Raw genomic sequence first — 6,520 nt, 5'->3', positions numbered from 1 at the left:
GTACAGCTTATCAAAATTCACAGGACACAGCAAAAGCAGTGCTTAGAGGGAAATTTGTAGCATTAAATGCATATATTAGAAATGGAGAAACGTCTAACTTCCTTAGGAAATTGGAAATCCCATCTTAGAAAACTAGTAAAAAGGGTGAAATAAAACTGATTAGCAAGCAAAGAAAAAAATTCAATTTTACATATAATCTAATAAAAGAAATACTAATACAAATATCACTTTTCACATACTAAATTGGAAAATTTATACTTTTAAAGTATAATATTCAATGCTGGTATGGGTGAGGCGAAATAGGCACCATACATTAGTGATAGTTGTACAGATGGATGCAGCCTTTTTGGAGAGAAATTTGACAATGTGGCCTAAATGTAACTTTTCTTTGACCTGATATTTTCATTTTAATGATGATAAGAAAATAAAAATTTAAAAAAACTCAACGAAATGCTTAATTAACAGAGATAGCTATAAAACCATTATGAATAATAGCAAAAATCTGAAAATAACACAAAAGTATAATGAGGTAGATCCACTCACTGGAACAGTATATGGCCATGAAAACTGATGTTTGTGTAGAATTTCTAATAATTTAATAATAAGTGAAGAAAGGCCAGGGGGCGGTGGCTTATGTCTGTAATCCTAGCACTTTGGGAGGTCGAGGCAGGTGGATCACACGAGGTCAGGAGTTTGAGACCAACCTGACCAACATGATGAAACCCCATCTCTACTAAAAATAAAAAAAATTAGCCGGGCATGGTGGCAGACACCTGTAATCGTAGCTACTCATGAGCCTGAGGCAGGAGAATCACTTGAGCCTGGGAGGCGGAGGTTGCAGTGATCCGAGATCATGTCACTGCACTCCAGCCTGGGCAGCAAAAGCAAAACTCCATCTAAAAAAATTTAAAAAGTAAAGAAAACATGGAACAAAAATTGTATGGCTTGATAGGCTAGATATAAGATTAGAAGGAGACATACCAAAATGAAAGCTGGTTTTGTTAATGGTGGAGGGTGTCCAGGTTCTTGGTGTCTTGAACAAAGAATTGGACAAAACACACAAACAAAGCAAGGAAGGAATGAAGGGTTTTATTGAAAATGAAAGTACACTCCACAGTGTGGGAGCGGCCCTGAGCATAGAGGCTCAAAGGCCCAGTTACAGAATTTTGGGGAGTTTAAATACCTAGAGGATTCCATTGGTTACCTCAGGTACACCCTATATAAATGGAAAGGATGAAATAAAGTTACAAAGTCATTTACAGTCTATGCCCTATGGAGACAGTATTTCCTGTTATAGCTGAAGTGTGAATCAGCCTTATGTTCCCTGCCTCCAGACCCTATTTTCCTGCCTCAGTTTCTTTGGAAGATGGGTTTGCCCTACTAACTGCTTTTCTATTATTTCCCAAAGACCCGTGATGAACACAGTGGTTTCACTCATGGGCTTTGGAATCCAGTGGTTGGGTTACAGTCTCAGCTCTATTATTTACTAGTTGTGTGAGTCTCAGTTCTCATTTGTAAAACAAGGATGACAATTGACAGTCTCTCCCTAGGGTGACTAAGAGGTCTGAAGGTGATCTTGTATGTAGAGTGTTTAGCACAGGGCCTGCTGTACATTAAGTCCCCAATAAATGCTAGCTGTTTGTTATTGGTTATAATGAGGAAAAAATTTCTATCAAAAGTAAGCACATTAGGGCCAAGTGCAGTAGCATATGCACTGTGGGAGGCCGAGACGGGCAGATCACCTGAGGTCAGGAGTTCCAGACCAGCCTGGCCAACATGGTGAAACCCTGTGTCTACTAAAAATACAAAAAAAATTAGCCGGGTATGGTGGTGCATGCCTGTAATCCCAGCTACTCGGGAGGCTGAGGCAGGAGAATCACTTGAACCTGGAAGGCAGAGGCTGCAGTGAGTCAAGGTGACACCACCACACTCCAGCCTGGGTGACAGAGCAAGACTTCATCTCAAAATAAAAAAAAAAAAAGATAAATAAGCACCTTAGGACAGGCTCACCCAGATTTGCACAGGGAAGTTTTCCTTTCTCTGTTGGACTCTATTGATGTATTTCTTTGAATGAGATGCATTTTCAAGATATTTATTTACTGATTGCAGGATATCTGGAGTTTACAAATGGGGCACTTAAATGTCCTTTTATATACCAAAAAACAGGACACACTGAGAAACAGTAAGTATATTTGATTCTCTTTGTGTATTCCAAGGTGCTATATCCAAGACCGTACCAGTGAGACTGACAAAGGAATTCAAAGCTACTGACTTTAGCTACTTATTACCTCAAGTCTGCAGGCTGTGATTTTTTAAATTTCAGAGTAAGAGATAATAATCTGTACCTCCTTCACCCTTCCTATAGGGTCATTAGTAGACTGGGAACTCCCCTGCCACTTCAGGATTCTTTTCAATGTAAAATTTAATATTATTTTGAAAGTGTTACTATAGCTTTAAAGGATTTCATTACCAAAGAAGTAATTCTGTTCATGATAGAAATATCATGCATTTTAAGAAGAATTCATCATTTTAAAAAAAAAAAGATTCCTTTTTCTCTGTTTGCAATAAATACTGTATTCATTCAAACATTTCTGAAGGAGGACAGATAGCGGGGAAATGATGTACTTTTTCTTTACGATGAAGGAATCTTCAATAGTTATGTTAGAGAGACTTACTACATGCATAAAAAAGTGCTTGGGCTTCAGAGCAATTAATATTTTTGTATTAATTTGGCTTTAAAGTTTTAATTACTTAAATTTAGTAAAGAATATTTCTGTGAGTAAATAGCATTTATAAGTAGAGAAGGTCTGAGGTAGAACATTTGAGGTGTTATTTTGTAGAGTGCAGAAACCTAAATGGACTTATATTTATTGTAACCTTGAGTGGCTATGGCTAATTGGCTTAAAATTCTTCTTCTTTTTTTTTTTTTTGAGATGGAGTTTCACTCTTGTTGCCCAGGCTGGAGTGCAATGAGTGATCTTGGCTCACTGCAATCTCCACCTCCTGGGTTCAAGCAATTCTCCTGCCTCAGCCTCCAGAGTAGCTGGGGCTACAGGTGCCCACCACCATGCCCAGCTAATTTTTTGTATTTTTAGTAGAGATGGAATTTCACCATGTTGGCCAGGCAGGTCTCAAACTCCTGACGTCATGTAATCCACCCACCTCAGCCTCCCAGACAATTTGCTTAAAATTCATTTACAGATTTTCAAAATGTATTAACACTCTGAAACCATTAATTTGAGCTCTGAGATGGTACAGTTTTAATACTGCTTAATGAAATTTTTCTAATGTTTCTGATAACTGAACGCCTCTTCTGTGATGAGGTCGATTATACTGAATTTAGGGTTGAAGCAGATTGTGTCATAGATTTACCCTCTAAATTGCATTGTAATCTTGTAAGGCACAATTGTAATAAAAATATTCAGAAAGGGCCGGGCGCTGTGGCTCACGCTTGTAATCCCAGCACTTTGGGAGGCCGAGGCGGGCGGATCACGAGGTCAGGAGATCGAGACCACAGTGAAACCCCGTCTCTACTAAAAATACAAAAAAATTAGCCGGGCGTGGTGGCGGGCGCCTGTAGTCCCAGCTAGTTGGAGAGGCTGAGGCAGGAGAATGGCGTGAACCCGGGAGGTGGAGCTTGCAGTGAGCCGAGATCGCGCCACTGCACTCCAGCCTGGGCGACAGAGCGAGACTCCGTCTCAAAAAAAAAAAAAAAAAAAAAAAAATTCAGAAAGGCACTTGTGTTTGAAATTGCAGCACAGGTTTAGGATCGGAAAGTGTCCAGGGTGATTAGGACCTATAGGTAAAACCAAACCAGAAGCATATCTAGCTTAATTAACAGCTTGAACATATTCTACTATATTATATATCTTGAAATCCCACCTATGGACAAAGGATGTTTTTAATCAAATTGCTGCTTCAGTAGATTGTAAGCTTTTTTAAGCTTGATTTTCTAATACTTGGACAATAGTACTTTCTTTGAGCTAGACAAATTAAGTAGAATCTTTGTACTCTCAATTGCTTACATAAGAGTACTAGGCAAAGAAAAGGCTAAATTTGCAAACCCAGCTTGGTCACCAAATCTAACTAGCTGTATAACCTTGACTAGGCTGGGGCCTGTGAAATAAAAAGTTTTAAATGGACCTCAGTTTTCTCGTGTCAGAAAAGGTTGGACTAATAACTTCCAAGGTCTTTTCCTATGCTAAGGTTTTATCAGGTTAATTATGAATTAGGTAAAATTATAAATTTTATTGTCTGACTGTTCCGCTAAGCTTCAAAGCCAGTTTAACCATCTACTGGACATGACTGGTCTGCCATCCTCACTAAGTTGACCCGTTCCAAATGGAAGCAGTCACCTCCCAAACCAACTACATTTCCTGATTTTCCTATTTCTGCAAAAGAGATTATTATTTTTTCAACTAACCAGATTCACATCCCCCAATCCAAGTCACTTTTTTGTCACCGCTCATCCGCCCCGCACCCCCTCCTCACCACGGGGTTCAAATGATTCTCCTGCCTTAGCCTCCTGAGTAGCTGGAATTACAGGCATGCACCACCATATCTGCCTAATTTTTGTATTTTTAGTAGAAATGGGGTTTCGCCATGTTGACAAGCTGGTTTCGAATTCCTGACCTCAAGTGATCTGCCTGCCTCAGCCTCCCAAAGTGCAGGAATTACAAGCGTGAGCCACTGCACTGGCCCAAGTCATTTTTAATTTCTTCCCAGTCTTCGGCCAATCCCATGGTCAGTTACAAAGTTCTATCAATTTCTTTTTGGTTCTTCTTCAATTCCCCCCAACCCCTGTCCATTATCCCTATCTCATCTTGGTGTAGACCCAGGTATTCTCATGAAGTAGCCCTTAGCTCACCTTCCGCATCTTCTTTTTCTAATCTATTATATGTCATTTCTAAATTATGACTCGGAGAACCTCCCAACACAAAGCAGCTTGACTTGCCAAAGCCTTTATTTGTTTGTCTCTCCTTTACTTTTTCTTCCCCCTTCCACGGATCCCTGTGAATCTCCATCTCCTAATAGACTCCACTCATTCTCTCACAGGCACTCTGTTTATTCACACTGGAGCACTTAGAGGACCACCACTGGCATGGCTGGCCCACACGCACCACCATATTCATCCCCACCTACACAATTGTTAGTGCCCAGGTTCAGTCCACATCCTCCACGTGTTTTTTTTTTAACTTCCTCAGCCCAAAAGTTTCACCTGTGCCAATAGCCTACTTTATGTGCCACTCTTGAGGCACTGCCAGGCACTGCTTTATCATGTCCTGCCTTAAGTTGTTGTATTTTGTAGAATAAAAAATGGGATTATAACAATCCTATGGTATTGCTGTGAGTTTAGAGGCCAGAGGAACAGTCATCTCTAATATTTTGGTGTATTTCTTTCCAGACCTTTTTCATATGTATGTTTTCTGTTGTTATAATGAAAGTGGCCGGGCACTGTGACTCGTGCCTGTAATCTCAGCACTTTAGGAGGCCAAGGCGGGTGGATTGCTTGAGCCCAGGAGTTCAAGACCAGCCTGTGCAACATGGCAAAACCCCATCTCTAAAAAAAAAAAAAAAAATTAGCTGGGCATGGTGGTGTGCACTTATAGACCCTGCCACTTGGAAGGCTGAAGCAGGAGGATCATCTAAGCCCAGAGGTCAAGGTCGCGGTGAGCTGAGATTGCACCACTGCATTCCAGCCTGGGCAATAGAGTGAGACCTGTTTGAAAACAAAACAAAAACCAAAAACAATAATGAAAGCATATATACAATTTTGCTTCTTAGTTTTCTTTCACCCAATATATGAGAAAAAAAGTATAACTGAGAATAATAAAGTGATACAGGGGGTGCCATGAGAGGACAGAGGGGAAACTAACCCTGTTGGAAGAGGAGCCTAAGAAGGAAAGGTGTCACAGCAGTTATTGTCAGAACTGAATTTCCAAGGACCTGCCAGAGGTAGCCAGAAGGAAGAGAGGGTGTGCAGAAGCGAGAGGCATGAAGCAGTGTTGTCCATCTTGAAGACTGCAGGTTGTTCACTGTGAGTGGCAAGGAACTGGGACATTATAGGTTTGGGTGCCAAGCCAAGCAACATGCATTCTATGTGCCAATGATGAGAAGCCACTGAACATGTTAATAGGTGCTTGGGACAAACACATCAGTGAAATTGCTAACTTTGGATGACATATACTGCTCCTGTAGTTGTCTACTTGATATCCAACCTCCCCTTCTTTCCAGTAGAATTCCTGATTTTGTTAAGGGTGTCAATGTGCCCAGTTAAAATGCTTAGCTCTCCAGACTTCCTCATGGTCTGAAGAGGCCATGTAACCCAGTTCTAGACAATTAGATATAAGCAGATGGGTGAGGTTACTGGGAAAGTGTTTTAAGGCCAGCTGGCATGTATCTCTTACCCTTTTCTGTTTTCTAGAATAAAAACACGCGTCCTAGCGGCAGAAAAACCATCTTGTGCCCATGAGGGAGAACACCAAACAAATCTGGTTGACTTCCTTGAGTAGCTGCATTT

Source organism: Symphalangus syndactylus, chromosome 13 (genome assembly GCF_028878055.3).
Source record: "Symphalangus syndactylus isolate Jambi chromosome 13, NHGRI_mSymSyn1-v2.1_pri, whole genome shotgun sequence".
NCBI classification, from domain to species: domain Eukaryota; kingdom Metazoa; phylum Chordata; class Mammalia; order Primates; family Hylobatidae; genus Symphalangus; species Symphalangus syndactylus.
Note: the sequence above shows the minus strand (reverse complement) of the source record.